At 38.1% G+C, this 15,725-nt stretch overlaps 1 protein-coding gene and 1 pseudogene across 1 annotated transcript in view; both read right to left on the bottom strand.

Moving 5' to 3' along the window:
• The window catches only part of Prrg1 (proline rich and Gla domain 1), a 104,457-nt gene extending 93,024 nt beyond the window's left edge, over positions 1-11,433 (bottom strand). Inside the window, exon 1 of the mRNA XM_047536835.1 lies at positions 11,302-11,433. The gene's annotated coding sequence lies outside the window, so the exon portion shown is untranslated. The remainder of the gene's footprint in view (positions 1-11,301) is intronic.
• Positions 11,434-14,978: 3,545 nt separating this feature from the next.
• LOC124971424 (60S ribosomal protein L26-like) lies at positions 14,979-15,425 on the bottom strand (annotated as a pseudogene).
• Between the last annotated feature and the right edge of the window lie 300 nt (positions 15,426-15,725).

Genomic DNA, 15,725 nt, shown 5'->3' with positions numbered 1-15,725 from the left:
TATAGGGTAATATAAATCATGAAAATATCTAGTACAACATAGAGAGGTTATTGTGATTGTTATTATTAGTAGTAAAGATGATAATCCATATGAGAAGGAGTTTTTTAAGAGATAAGAAGAAAAAATGGTTTGAGCAATCCTCTGAATAATGAACTATCACTATACTTCTGTGAAGGACAGGGCTGTCAAGAGAATGGTTTGAGTCCCAAAGGAAAAAAAGAAAATCCCATTTTACACAGGATTTTCTCCAGGCCTCCTTCACGGTTCACTGAGGACTCTGATAACCCCTTCCTCTTAAGTCCAATTAAAATACAGTAGGATCCACTTGCTCTAGTGGCAAGGATTCTAGGAATATTTAGCCCTGAGATTCCTGGTGGTAGATCCAGGCAAAGACTTATAGTACTCTGACCTCTGGCTAGTAGGCCTGAGATGCTGGCAAAGAATTAGCTCCAGTCAAAAGGCTAAGAACTCAAATGCAAATGAGGAACTCAAATAGAAAATCAGAAGAAGAGTTAGACACATACAACTCAGAAAAGTTAGCTACACACAACTTTTGACAGAGTGAACAGTTAGGTCTATAGGGGTAGATGGAGTTTTCCAGGTACACTGTGAAAGATGATGCCTGCAGGTGGGAGAATAGATAGAAATAGATATAGATATATATAGTCATATAAAGGTATTATGTTCATCTACAAATATATACCTTTATTTTATTTATTTATTTATTTATTTATTTATTTATTTTTGTGGTACTGGGATCGAACCCAGGGCCTCATGCTTGCAAGGCAAGCACTCTACCAACTGAGCTATCTCCCCAGCCCTATTTATTCATTTTTATGTGGTGCCAGGATAGAACCCAGTGCCTCACATGTGCTAGGCAAGTACTCCACCACTGAGCTACAGCTACAGCCCCCCAGGAGGTTTTCAATATCTGTGGATGGGTGGATCTGGATTAAGAACAAGGAACAAATGACTGGGGAGACCACTTAAAAGGTTATGACTAAAGTGTTAGGAAAGATGTAAGAAACCCTAAACTGGGACAACAATAATAGGAATAGACTATTTAAAACTTTGCAAAGGTCAATTTTATAAACTTTGTTGAATATTCATAATTTAAAGAATGAAATATAAAAAGAATATGCACATCTACCATTTGCATTTTAAATTAAAAGTTTAAAATTCAAAGAACAGTTATTTTTACAATACTGTTCACATTAATCCAACAAAAACATTTGTATTTTCAGACTCTCTGCTTACAAACCTAAAGAAGATATTTCTCTCTTTTTTTCACTTCTATAACAATATTTTCTTGATAAATCCAAGGGATTTGAAGCAGAATACTGAAGCAGGATAAAATTACATACAAAAGTAAATATATCCTTGACAAAATAAATATTCTAGTCCCATAAGTAATACTAATATAGGAAAAGAAACTTGAAATATATCCCATTAAACTTTTTTTCTTTTTTGCAGTAACAGCAAATTTTAAAACTGGGCTTATGTTTCTGACTTTTTCTGCTTTCTACCCTGAAGCAAACATGTCAAAATGGATTATTGTGCAAGTTACTTATACAGTTTTTTATAAAATTGGAATGCATAACACTAGAAACCAAATCACAAAGAACAGGCACACTACAGATAGGCTGGAAGAGATTCACAGAACATAAAGTGCTTTAAATAACAAGGCTTTGTCACTGAAAAAGGAGGCATTTGGTTAACTAGGACTCCAGAAAATAATGCACATCTTCAGAGACAGGTTTGAAAGGAGGAAAGAAAACACAACACAGGGAAGTTACTCCATGTCAGGGATTTTAAATATAACACATTTTCCTAAAGAAATTCTAGCTTCTACATTCTGAGGCACTGAAAAAAATGTGCCTAAGAGTTCAAATTGTTCTTTCAATTCTGGTCCATTTAATTGCCAAGTCTTTGAAGAAGATAATGTGCTTTATCAAAAATTCATCACCAAGTATTTGAATGAGCTTGAAAATATCTATGTCAATTATTACCAGACAATAATGGAGAAAGCAAAGCAACTATAAGCATTTTTAAGAACTGTGATTACTCTAGCTCTGAGACTCTTTGATTCTCACTTCATTATGCCCAAAAACCAATAATGTGTTTTTTCTTTCTTTAGATACTGAGGATTGAACCTAGCGGTGCTTTACCACTGAGTTACATCCCCAGATCTTTTTATATTTTATTTTGAGACAGGGTCTCCCTAAGTTACTCAGGGTCTCCGTAAGTTGCTAAGGTTGGCCTTGAATTTGCCACCCTCCTGTCTCGCCTCCCAAATTGCTGGGGTTACAGGTATGCACCACTGTACCTGGCCCAATAACATTCTTAAGAAGTATTTATGTTTTTAATTTACAAAGGATTACACTAGCTTACACACCCCCTACACACCAAAAGTGTTCAATAAACGCTTAATTTAAATTTAACATATATAAATTCACTTCTTTAGGAGGCTCTACAAGTCAACTTGCAATACAATATCATTTCTACAGTCCTCCAGGTTTTCAGGATAACCAAATCACTTTGCCGTTATAGGAAGGATGTTGCAATAAAAAGAGCTTGTCTTCAAAGCCCTGAACAATAAAAAGAATCAAAACAAAACACTAGGAGCTATTGTTTCCTATAAAAGCCCTTAAAAAAAAAAGCTTTATATCTTGTCTGTTACTCCCATACATATGCAAGTGAGCACACACTCACTTGCACACAAGGCACCAATATGTCCTTTTTAACATTACCTTATGTCAAGATAATCTGAACAGAATAAAGTTGGCAAAATCTTGCCTATAACTAAAAAGGCAATGTGGGAAATGTTCTGGGACCATATTACTATTTTATTCAAATCTTCAATTTACTACACTGATGACAGTACTCATGTTAGTATGAAATAATTTGTTCCTTCTTAGTTCCCAATCCTAGGGAAAAAAAAATACTTCGTGGAAAACTAAAGGACAGTTTCCTACTTCTTTCCTGCCCTAGGTGAAAATCTGTAGAGTAAATAACTGAAGTATTCAGAGCATAGTAAGCAGTTGAAAGTGGAATGAACTAGAACCATATTTCTGCAAACATTGTGGAAGAGCAACATCAGCATCTCATGGGAAATTGTTAGGTAGAATCTCGGGCCCCAACCCAAACCTCCAGGGAATTCACGTGCACACCAATGTCTGAGAAGCACTCAACTAATGGATGTAATATTGAGCAAAACAAATATGGATACATGGATGTTTTCATTTAATAAAGTCCAATACAGGCAAAATTAACTAACATTTAGAAATAATTACATGACTAAAGTCTTAAGAAAAGCAAAGCAATGAGAGGTAGGTAGAAATTAGGAATATTTTATTAACGATACTTGCACTACCCATGGGGAGTATAGTGTTTTCAAAAATGGATTGGATTCACTGCAAAAATGTATATTAGAAAATTTAGAGCAATGATTTTACAGTTTTTTTTAAAGCATACTTGATATACCAAAAAAGGAGAAACAATAAAATCATAATTTTAGTCAGCTTTTCATCACTATAGCAAATTCCTGACATCATCACCTTTTAAAGAGAAAAGGTTTATTTTAGCTTACAGTTTCAGAGGTTTCAGCTCATGGTTGGCTCCTTTGCTTTGGGACCTGTGGCAAGGTAGGACATCACAGGAGGAGGGCTTGGAAGACAAAGCTATTCCCCTCATGGCTGGGAAGTGAAAGTGAGAGAGGAAGGGGCCAGGGTACCACCATCCCTTTTAAGGGCATGCCTCTAATGATCTGAAGACCTCCCAGAAGACCCCATCTCTTAAAAGTTCTATTGCCTCCTAATACCACCATGCAGGGGTCTAGAGTTCACCACATGGACCTTTGGGGAAACATTCAAACTGTAGCACATATAAAATGCTTAATTAAACCCATAAAAGGCATAAAAAGAGTACAAGACAAAAAGAATAACAAAGAATAAAGGCAATACATAGAAAACAATAACAAGTTCAGCAGATATTAATTCAACTAAATCAATAATTGCTTTGCATGTGAATAGTCTAAATACAATTAAAAGAAACTCATTGTTACTCTAAAAGCACATAACACTAAAATTAAAGAGATGGAGAAAGATGTACCATGTCAACACTAATTAAAAGAGTAAGATTAGTTATATTTATTTCAGATAGAGCAGACTTCAGAACAAAGAAAATTATCAGAGATAAAGAGACAAAAACTGATAGAACTATCCATATCGATGAATTCTGTCTGGCTATGAAACAGTCATCTCAAACTCAGCATGGTCAGTACTTAACCTTTAATCTTTTCTTTCAGAAAATGAAATGGCAAGTAGTTCATGTTCATGGATAGGAATACTCAATAGTCTTAAGATGTAAGCTCTTTCCAAGTTGATCTACAAATTCAAAGTGATCCCAATGAAAATCCCAGCAAGTTATTTTGTGAATATAAAACATTGATTCTGAAGTTTATATAGAGAAGCAAAAGACACAGGATATAATACTATAGAACAACAAAGGTAGTGCAATCTTCCATGTTCATTAAAGGGCTACTCCATTCTACCAGGGGTTCAGTTGAAACTCACTGGCATCATCCTTGACTCTCATCTTCTGTTACATTCTACTTCCAAATCATCAAGAAATCTGATCATTTAACATCACCTCCAGCATTACACTACCTGAATCCAACCACCATAATCCCTCTTCTAATAGGCCTCTCTTCTGTTCTTTCAATCTACTCTCTACACAGCACCCAAAGAGATCCCTATAAAACAGAAATCTGATAAGACCACTCCTGACTTTAAAGTCTCTAATGGCTATCCTCACCTTAAAATGTCTTCCAATATTGACCTGAATAGCTCTATGGAATTTTCTCACCCTCCCACAATCCTTGCTTACCTGACTCTGTGTTATTACTCACCCCATGCTACTCTGGTTACAAAGATCACTTTGCTATTCTTTGAAAGAAGGCCTCAAAAAGGTCCCATTACATGATTTCTGCATTTGATGTTCTCTATGTCAAAAACACTTTTTCCTCTATATAAATAGTTTTCTTATCTCCTACAGGTCTTTGTAGATAGTGAAGTCTTCCCTGATCACTGCCCTCCAACACACCCTATTCACCCACAGGTGAATACCTGTAAGTGTTTCCCCATTCATTGTCCCTGTTTTGTATTTGTCACAAAAAAATGCAACACTAATGACTTTATATATGCATATGTATCTGTGTATGTGTGTGTGTGTGTGTGTGTGTGTGTGTGTGTATAGTCATGTGTCACTTAACAATGAAGATACGCATCTTTAGTCAATTTTGTCTTTAGGCAAGCATCTTAAGAGTATACTTACACAAGTCTAGATGGTATACAAGGTCAATCATTCCTCATGGCCTTTTGATGCAATCAAGAGATACGGTAAACACAAGATGCAAGAGGCTGCTGCTAGAGTAACATGGCACAGTGTTTTACAGTAATTTCTTATAAGTAGAAGCAATATACTCTAAAACTATAGCATAGTAAATACATAAATCAGTAACAATCTTGTATTATCATTAGCAAGTGTTAATGTAATACATTATCAAAATACACACATTATTAATATGTGTTGTACTTTTATACAACTGACAGTGCAGTATGCTTGCTTATATCAGCACCACCACAAACGTGAGTAATGCATTATGACATTACAATGCCTACCATGTCACTAGGCAATAGAAAAATTTTTCAACTCCATGATAATCTTATTATAATCTTATGAGATCACCATTGTATATGTAATCCGTCATTGACCAAAATGTCATTATGTGGTTCATGATTATATACAAATAATTATATTTGTGGTAAATATATTTCTTTCTCATTTTCCTTTTTACAATTTATTTTCTGCCTTCCTCAAATAAGATGTAAACTACTTGAGGGAAGAAATATCCAATAAAACACAACTGTTTTATTCACTATTGTATTCTCAGTGCTTAGAACATTTTCTGACAAATTGATAGTTTCACAAATATTAGTTGAATAACTGAATGAAAAACATAAAAACATATGATATGGCAGTCAAGCCTGGGCCAACAGCATTACAACACAGCAGGTGTTCATTTAATTTTTTAAAAGATCTTCTAAGAAATACTGTGGGAAAATGAAATTGTGTAATCATTAATGGTGACTACAATAGCTAAAATTACTATTTGCTAGCATTATTAAACTTGCAAAAATTAATTCTAATTAGAGTTCACCAACTACTTAAGTTCCACTGAAAAATAGTAGTATGCAAATGAACCTCCCTTAAAGAAAGTTTCTTCAGCTTAACATACCTCTAGATTTAGATTTATTTTTTTCACACATTCTTTTCTCTTCTCTTGGTGCCCCTAATTCCATTCTCTCTTGCTGTCCTACTCCAATACTCTAGTCCATCAATTACATCCTCCTAGCATTACTCTTTCAGTTGCTCCTCTGCCCTAACAAGTTTTTTATTCCTCTTTAAACATTCCCATTATCTTGATACCTTCAATTCGTCAAACTCCCATCTTTTTCTTCCCTTCTCCTTTCACCAACAATTTACCAACAAAAGTTGTTTATTTTTACTGCCTCCACATCCTATCTATCATTGCTCAAAGAAGTGTTTCTCAAGCAGAATGCCCGTCAAAATCTCCTGGGATTTTTTCATGCCTAAGTTCCATACCCTGAAATTTTGATTTGATGAGTTTATATGGGGGAGGGATGCTAAATGTAAGTATGTTGTTTGAAACAGTTCCTTAGGAGAGTCTGATGCACACACCAGATTAAGGAATCATACACACTTCTTCTCCCCCGACCCCCTGCCAGTTCTGGGAATTGAACCCAGGGCTTTGCCCTTGCTGGGCAAGTGCTCTACCACTGAGTTACATTCCCAGCCCCAGATTAAGGAATCATTGCCTCAAATACCTGCAATATTTTTTTCTGGTCATAATAATGACAGAATTCCACCTATAACAAGTATAGTTAAATCAGTCATCTGTACCTGACATACACCAAAAACAAACCAAAAGAAAAACCTCTTGGTTATCATATCCAAGTGTTTTTCTTGGTCCCATCCTCTCCATACTTTACAGGACATGTCACTGACAGCTTTAAGCACATTCTGCTCTTAACTTCTATGAATTTTTGTTCGTTGCTCTCTTCTTCCTTCCTCTCCGCCAATCTGTCTGAATGTCATCTACCTAAGTGCTACTCAATGTTTTCCTAAGGCTAGCACATCACCATTATTTGGAAACTTGCTAGAAATGTAAATTTTCAGGCCTTATCTCATATCATAAACTCTGGGGGTGGGGTCCAGAAATCTGTGCATTCTTGTGATTATGATGCATGCTAAAATTTGAGAACCACTGTGCTATAAACAATTTGACAGAGATACATGGAAGGAAACCACAAATACACAACTGGATTTAAACAGGTGTGAGATGTCAAAACATCCACATTTTGAAGTCAAGTGATAACTGAAATGATGGGAGCTTACAAGAAACAGCAAATACAAATAAATTGCTGTCATTTTTAAAACATTAGGATAAGTTATCAAAATACCTGATCTCACTATCAAGTAAGTATTATCATTATTATTTTTTACAGATGAGGAAACTGATGCTTAGAGAGAAGTTTAAAATTTTGTCTTGCTTTCATCCATGTCCTTGATTGCCATATTATTGTCTTCAGCACATAGTGAGAAAGAAAGTTTTGCACAGACTTCATGGAATAATGAGTGAGCTAATCAAGAATTAAAAGAAAAATGGAAATACAAGGAGGAAGTTGTATTAGTCAGTTTTTCACCACTGTGACCAAAATGCCTGATAAGAACAACTTTGATGAGGAAAAGTTTACTTTGGCTCATGGTTTTGGAGGTTCAGTCCATGGCTGGATGGCTCCACCGCTCTGGGCTCAAAGTGAGGTAGAACATCATGGCAGAAGAAAGCTGCTCCACTCATGATAGCCAGGAAGCAGAGAGCAAGGGGAAGGGGCCGCAGGGAAGGCGAACCCTTCCAGGATACATTCCTAGTGACCCACTCCTCCAGCTATGCCCCACCTGTATGCAGTTACCACTCAGTCCATTCAAACTAGGCTACACTGATTAGGTTAACAGGTCTCATAATCTGATAATTTCACCTCAGAATAGTCCTGCATTAACATGGGAGCCTTTGGGGGGACACCTCATATCCAAACCATAGCATACGTCTAGATAAGGAAAGTTTTAAGAAGGAAGATATACTTGTAATGGTTTGGTTTGAAATATTTTTTCAATAATGGGTATACAGGTCACAGAAGATAAAGAACTTTTTAAAAAACTGTATGGCATCTGTTCATCTTCTCTGTGTTTCAAGTTTTAATAAAAGAAATGTTGAACACGAAGTGTTCAGGGATTAAGTGGTTAACGTTATTTAAAAAGGAAATAGAATTGGATCACTTTTACATTTAGGTAGAAAGGGGAGAAATTAAGTGAAGGAAGAAAAATAGAGGTTACTAATTACCAGAATAGATTCTCTGCTTTGCACAAAGAAACTTGTACTAACCAAGTAGTCAATCAAGACTCATTTTTAGACTAAAGAATCAATTAAATTCTTTTACAAAGTGAGTGATCATTTGCTTGTAATAGTCTCTCCAATGGGAAAATCATTCATGAGATGAAGGTTGGGGGAGGGAATGAGATTGAGTGGATCTGGTGATGAGCAAGGGGAAGTTAGCTCCTGTTGTGAATCAGAAGTGAATGGAAAGCCAGTAATGCTGGTGGAAATTAAGAGAATGTCAAAGGTAAGATGACAGAAATGGTTAGAACAAACCCATCAGGGAATACTATAACTCAAAGAGACCCATTAGCTAAAGGCTCAAACCACCTTAAGATTTAGAAGTACAGGGGCTGGGATTGTAGCTCAGTGGCAGAGTACTTACCCAGTACATGTGGGGCACTGGGTTAGTTCCTCAGCACCATATGAAAATAAATAAAGCTATTGTGTACATATACAACTAAAAATGTTTTTTTTTTTAAGATTTAGAAATATAATACAACAGACTAGATTACAGTTTTCTTTTATTACATCAGGCTTCAGAGAATACCACCTGGCAAGCTTGGTTCATTTGTAGTACTTCCTAAATTCCAGCAGCACTCTATTTGTTTTTCTACAAATAGTTAATCTGTTACATGTTGATTTTTCACAAGTTTCAGTATCAGAAATTAGCCTTTTAGAAACTTGGTCTTGGGGGCTGGGGGTGTAGCTCAGTGGTAGGGTGCTTGCCTAGCATGGGGATACCAGTTCCATCCCCAGGACCCTCTCAGAACGAAACCTGGCTATTTTCTGATCCCGTTTTCCCTTTATCTGCAGTTTTTGTACTTCTTTTGTAAGGATAAACTATGACTAATATGTGGAAACATATTTCTGTACTTATTCCTTATCAATATTCCAAATAACACTACTCAAATATTAAATACAATTTTACCATTTTGAATTTTTTATTATCCCATGAACTTTATGCAAAATGAATTGGTATCTTTCTAACAGTATTTATTAATATCTAACTAAGTTTACTAGGCACTCACCACATGCCAGGTAGCACTATATACTGGGGTAACACAGGAGCCTCAGGTTCTAGTAGCAAGAGACAAATAAGGCCAGTGATATCAATTTAATGGAAAAGGGAATGATTAATTTATTCTTGGTATGTTGGCAAATTTTTCCAAGAAGTGAATTGCGCTGAGTCTGCACAGATGAACTGGGAGTTCATTTGGGAAGTTCCAGGAGTTCCTTAGAAAAAGAACAAGGAATCCCTTACTCCCACCTCCCAAGTTTGGTAATTTAGCAACTGTTTCTGTTTTTTAAAATAACAGAAAAGCAAAGAAGAAAGAGTAAAACAAGAATAAACGAGAAGAAATCTTATTCACTTCATATCTGAGGTGGGGCAACTGTATCTTTAAACATATTTCAAATCTGAAAGTAAATGTTTATAAAACAGGATTCACAATCAAGGGAAAGGGGTGGAGGAAAAGGAAGATCAGTTTGTTTTGTTGTATTAAGTTAAAACAAATGAGTAAAAATATCAACATTTACGCTTGGGAATACGTATACCATCTTTCATAAAAGATTCTAAAATTGAAAATGAAAGCCTATGGACCCTTATCCAACATCATAATATTTTCCCTAGTGTTTTGAATTCCTAATATCATTTTGAGGGTTCTAAAGAGTCTGCCAAAGTACTTGGCAGCACCCTACCCCCTATAATATGCTCGTCTTTGAAACAAGAGTACCCCAATCAACTTCTTACTTACCCTGACTTGCCTATCTTCACATCTTTCAAAGTCTGGCTTTAAACTACGACTATTAAAAGGCAATTATTTAGCTCTTAAGTTTTGTCACTCCACCTCTTCACCGACCCCCCCCCTTCAATTACTCCTTTCAAATTCTATTAGTTTAGCTTTTCTCCCGAAGGGACTCTAGAAAATATATGCACAACACGATCACAAAACCAAAGGCTGCAGCAGCCAGAGCCTGAACATGCACACTAACAAGCAGTCGTATTCCTCTCGGGGTTGTTCCTACCACTGATCAAAATCAACGGACCAGGAAGAAGGAAAAAGCTGAAGCAGGAAGGTTGTTCCCTTCCTTCTACTTCCCCCACGCCAGGCACCCCCTAGATCTCCCGTCCCCAGGACCGCATCTCGACTTTTCAAGCACCCACACACACACACACACCCGCCCCCGTTGTCACCCGCCACTGCCTACGAAACAGTCATAGCCTTTGTTAAAACGTCCACGAGCACAATGGACCAGAAGAGGGACACATTCCCGGGGGCGGGGTAAAGGAAAGTCACACGAAAGCTACGCCCTCCTTGGCACGAGCCCGGGCCAAGAGCCCACCTCTAAATCCTCTCCCCAGCTACGGTGAACGTTTCTGGCAACTATGCACCCCGAGTAGGCAGTGAGGGGGGAGGGATGTGTCCGGGACCCTGCTCAGAGGCACTAATCAAGGGGACTGAACTTGAAGCTGGGACACTCTCCAGCGCCCTTGGTGAGCTTCCCGATCCTGCCAACCTCATGTGTGGACTTGCAGCCTCTGGAGCCCCTTCCTCCAATTTTTCTCCCTATACACACCCTCGCCCACTCCCTCCACCAAGCACTTGGTTCCCCACGCGGTCCCGGCCGGACACCCTTAGGCAACGTCACCACCAATGCTGCCTCACGTCTAGTTACTTTCTCTTCGCCGAACTGAAATCACCCCCACGCACCCCGATCCCTCCTGGGACGCTCGTCTGGGACCAAGTTACCCAGGAGGAGCCCCGCGCTGCTGCCACACTTACCGCGCGTCCCTCTCCGCTACTCAGCGCTCTGAGAGTTGCACGCCGCGCCTGCGCGCTCCCACGACTGCCGAGTCAAGCGGGAGCTAGCAGGCAGGAGTGGACGCGAAGGGAGGTGGTAAGCTACAGGGCCGGGTTGGGGCGGAGTTATGAAAGAAGGGGCGGGGCTAGCAGGGGTGGGAAACGAGGGGCGGGGCCAGGAAGAGTGGGAAACGGAGGAGTGGAGCTTCTGTCACTACTGCCTCTGCCCGGAAGACTAACTACCCCGGGCATCGGGCTGGAGCTCTCCACTCTTGGTAGACAGAAAAGCCATCGAGGCCCCTCTGTGCACCCCCACATTCGCCCTCAAAAGAAAACCAGGCCTGGTGCAGGGCCAAACAGCCCTCTGGACTTCCTCAAGCCACACAGATCCCTGCCACACTTTCCCTCCTTTCATATGCCTATCTCATTACACATTTTTCTTCCCTTTGTCACTTCTCATCATGCACAGTCCTCAGTCCTTGTGAAGGGGAGTGGAGAGTTCTCATCCACAGACGATCTGTGCAGGTATGCGTGCTTGTCCAGATCATGACTGGTAACCATCCAACCATTGCCCACAGTTACAACTCTGGGAATTGCCCTTTCCCTGAGGACAAACTCTCTTGCCGCTGTTTCTGGACAACTTTGGGGGACAACAATGTGCTTTCTCTTGAAAGAAAATCTTGAACAAACCTACAGGAATAGCTTGGAAAGGAGAAAACACAGGTTGTCAAATAACACCATCTTTCAATCTGCCTTTTAGGCTGCTACTTTAGAATTTGAATTTTAGAATATAAAAGCCCTTCTTAGAAACAAAATAAAAGATCTGTGCTGTTGTGGAGACAACAACCTAAGGGCTGAAGGTTTTCTGGAATTTAGCATTCTAAGGAGCCTGACTTGATTATTATTCCATGCTGCATGTGTGCTTAGTTTGAAGTTCTATGCTTTTCTGTTTAGATTCTGGTCAGTTGTGGTACCTACCTCACATGCCTTCAGATCGGCCATTAAAATAAACACACACCTGAGTGAATTCAAAGTGAATTGGGCTGTGGGCCTGATTATTATTATTATTATTCCTTTAGTAATGATGGAATTAAGAAGTATTTGGTTTATTAAGAATAAAAGAATCACCACAGGGTCACACCAATATTCCTTCCCGGCAACTATTTTGATTGTGATAGTAGCATTTTATGGAAGAGCCTGGTAATTGCCTTTAAAGATATGACTATCCTGAAATCTTCCTATTAACCTTTGTGTTTCTTCCATTTGTGTATTTTACAAAGCCAACTTTCTTGAACACATTTCTATTTTGCCTTTGTCAAATAAATGTAAAGAGATTGTAGGAAGGACTTATCACAAAAAAAGTATGTTGGCAAATGCAGACACAAATTTTGTAGGATGAGTACCATCTGTAAGTGCCAGAAGCAGGACCTTGTCCTACTCATTTCACTAGTAAAAGGTTTCCCTTATGGAAAGTGCTTAAAAATCACAGTGGGTTAATGAAGGTAATTTTTGCATCCTAATAGATGTGTATATGTGGTTTTTAAAAACTTTTCACTTAATTACTGGGTTTATTTATTTATTTGTTGCCTGAATTTGTCAGATTATTTTGGTTAGAGTAACAAATACTAAATTTAAGTAGCTTAGGTTATTGTGTAACTCAAATTGTAAAAGGGAAACTCTATGATTGGTCTTGGGGATAAATGGAACCAGAAACTAGAATGCTTCAAATTCCAGTTCAGGCACTCAATCTTACCTCTCTCAGCCAGGGTCATTTTTTCTAAACCTCCCAAAGTCATGATCTACAGGTGTGGAACCATGGCCTCTGAGAAGGAGTGAGCTTATGCCTATCAAATTGCTACCAGACAGAAGGCATCTCTCTTCCCCCATTTCCAGTTTTGTTTTATTTGGTTGGTTGGTTTTGATTTTGAGACAGGGTCTCACTACCATTCCAGTTTTTAAAACACCAAAGGAAGAGCCTGATTGGGGTGGGATTGAGTATCATAACCACTCCTGTAAAGAAAATACATGTGTGAACTCAGAAAAAAATTAAAGAGAAACATTTCTAAATGAAAACAAAGGTTAGATGGACATGTTATTTTCAGAAGAAGAAAAAGATACATATCTTGCATTTTTAGAGGCCAGAAGTCTAAAAATAGTCACACTGGGCTAAAGTAATATATCAATAGAGTGAATATCCTTTCTGGAAACTCTTTGGAAGACTTCTTTCTTACATTTTCCAATTTTTAGAGGTTGCCCCCATTCCCTGGTTCATGGCCCCTCTCCATTTTCAAAATCAGCCATGATATTACTCTGACATTAATTTTCAAATTTAGTAAAAGAAATGAAACTCAGTTTTTCTTCCCAAATCTACTTTTTATTGCAGTTCTTCCCTTGTTAATGAAATCACCATGTACCCTCTACACACATACAAAGTGGTAAATCACTCATGACCACTTTTCTTAATCCTCAGGTGTCTATTCCTTCTACCTCCTCTGTGTTTCACATATTGATTCTTCTTTCTTGCCTCACTTCAGATTCATCCTCAATAACTTGAGCTACAACATGGTCTTCCAATGCATTTTCCTGTCTTTAATTTCTCACAAATCCAATCTACCTGTTATGACTTGGATATGAGGTGTCCCACCAAAAGTTCCTGTGTTAAGGCAGTAATATTCAGAGGTAAAATGATTAGATTATGAGACCTGTAACAATTAGTCTATCCAAGTTTGAATGGAATGACTGGGTGGTAACTGGAGGTAGGTGGAGGGTGACTGGAGGAGATGGGTCACTGGGGGTGTGCCTTTGGGGATTATATCTTTTTTTATTTTTTAAACATTTTTTAGTTGTCAATGGACCTTTATTTAATTAATTTATTCATATGTGGTGCTGAGGATGGAACCCAGGGCCTCACATATGCCAGGCAAGCACTCTACCACTTAGCCACAACCCCAGACCTGGGGATTATATCTTGTCCCCCTGACTTTTTCTTCTCTCTCTGCTTCCTGGCCACCATGAGCAGAGCAGCATTCTGTCACCATGCCCTTCTGCCATGACGTTTTGCCTCACCTTAGGCCCAGAGCAATGGAATCAGTTGACCACAGACTGTACCTCTAAAACCATGAGCCAAAATAAACTTTTCCTCCTCTAAGTTGTTCTTGTCCGGTATTTTGGTCATAGTGATATAAAGCTAATACACCACCCTTCCAATTTTGCCAATTATCTTTATAAACATAAATATGAATAAGCCTCTGTACTGCTTAAAAACATTTTATGGCTTCCATTCACTTAAACATAAATTACAAACTCCTTAGGCACAACCAAATATTCTAATTATCTGGCTCTATCACACCTTTGCAAATTCATACCTCTACTCATCATATACATACACCTAAGCTACTATTTCAATTTGTCTTATATTTTCCTTTCCTTTTTTGATAAGATGGATTTTATTTGCAAAATGATGTACATATCATTTGAAGTTAGGAAACACTTCAAATTTTTATTCATAAAATTATGAATAAAAATAGCAAAAGTATATTTACAGAACCACACAATAATAACAAAACAGGAAGGCAATGAAACATTCCAGAGACATCTTGGAAAGTCCTAAAGAAACACTCTAGGCTAGGAATCCACTTAAGCTGTAGTTGCATAACAGGTTACATTCGTTCCTGCATTTTCTCAATAAGCTCTTCTTTATGTTTGCTTTTTTCTTTTCCAACTTGTTGAAACTTGGCTTTGCATTCAAGAGTTTTTTTTTTTTTTTTTTTTTGGTCCAGTTTTAGCTTGATGATAACCACCTTGCTCAGGTGAATGCCCACTTGAATGGTCATGTCATTAGCCTTCTTATGCTGCAACCACTTGATATAGATGACACATTTCTTTCTGTATAGCTGGACTACCTGGCAAATTTTGCTATCATTGTAGTATCTTAAACCCTGAACCTTGTCATTCTTGTAGATGGGCATGGAATGGATGTCGTACTTCTGCTGCAGTTTGTCGGAGAGCAGAGACTACATAATCTTCCTGTGTATGTGTAAGAGGACACTGAAATAATGTTTGCAGTTTTTGCTGCAGCCCAGGATCACCATGAGGTTGAACTTCATGATGGATGTCTCCGTGATGCCTCTGTCTTATATTTTCATGCTGTTAGGCCTTTTCCATTCTCTCTGCCCAGTAGACACATGCTTAGAGACCCAGTTGAAATGATATCCACTATCTAAGGTATTCCTGGTGCCACTCCAGGCAAAGTAAAGTAGTTATTTCTACTTCACCTTGCTATCCCAGTACTAGAATCTCCCTCCTCCCCCTTCTTCTTTTTTTTATTGTAACAGGAATTATTGAACCCAGGGGCGCTTAACCACTGAGTTACATCCCCAGCCCCTTTTTTTATATTTTATCTAGAG

The sequence above is a fragment of the Sciurus carolinensis genome, chromosome X (genome assembly GCF_902686445.1).
Source record: "Sciurus carolinensis chromosome X, mSciCar1.2, whole genome shotgun sequence".
NCBI classification, from domain to species: domain Eukaryota; kingdom Metazoa; phylum Chordata; class Mammalia; order Rodentia; family Sciuridae; genus Sciurus; species Sciurus carolinensis.
This window is presented reverse-complemented; position numbering and strand designations above follow the sequence as displayed.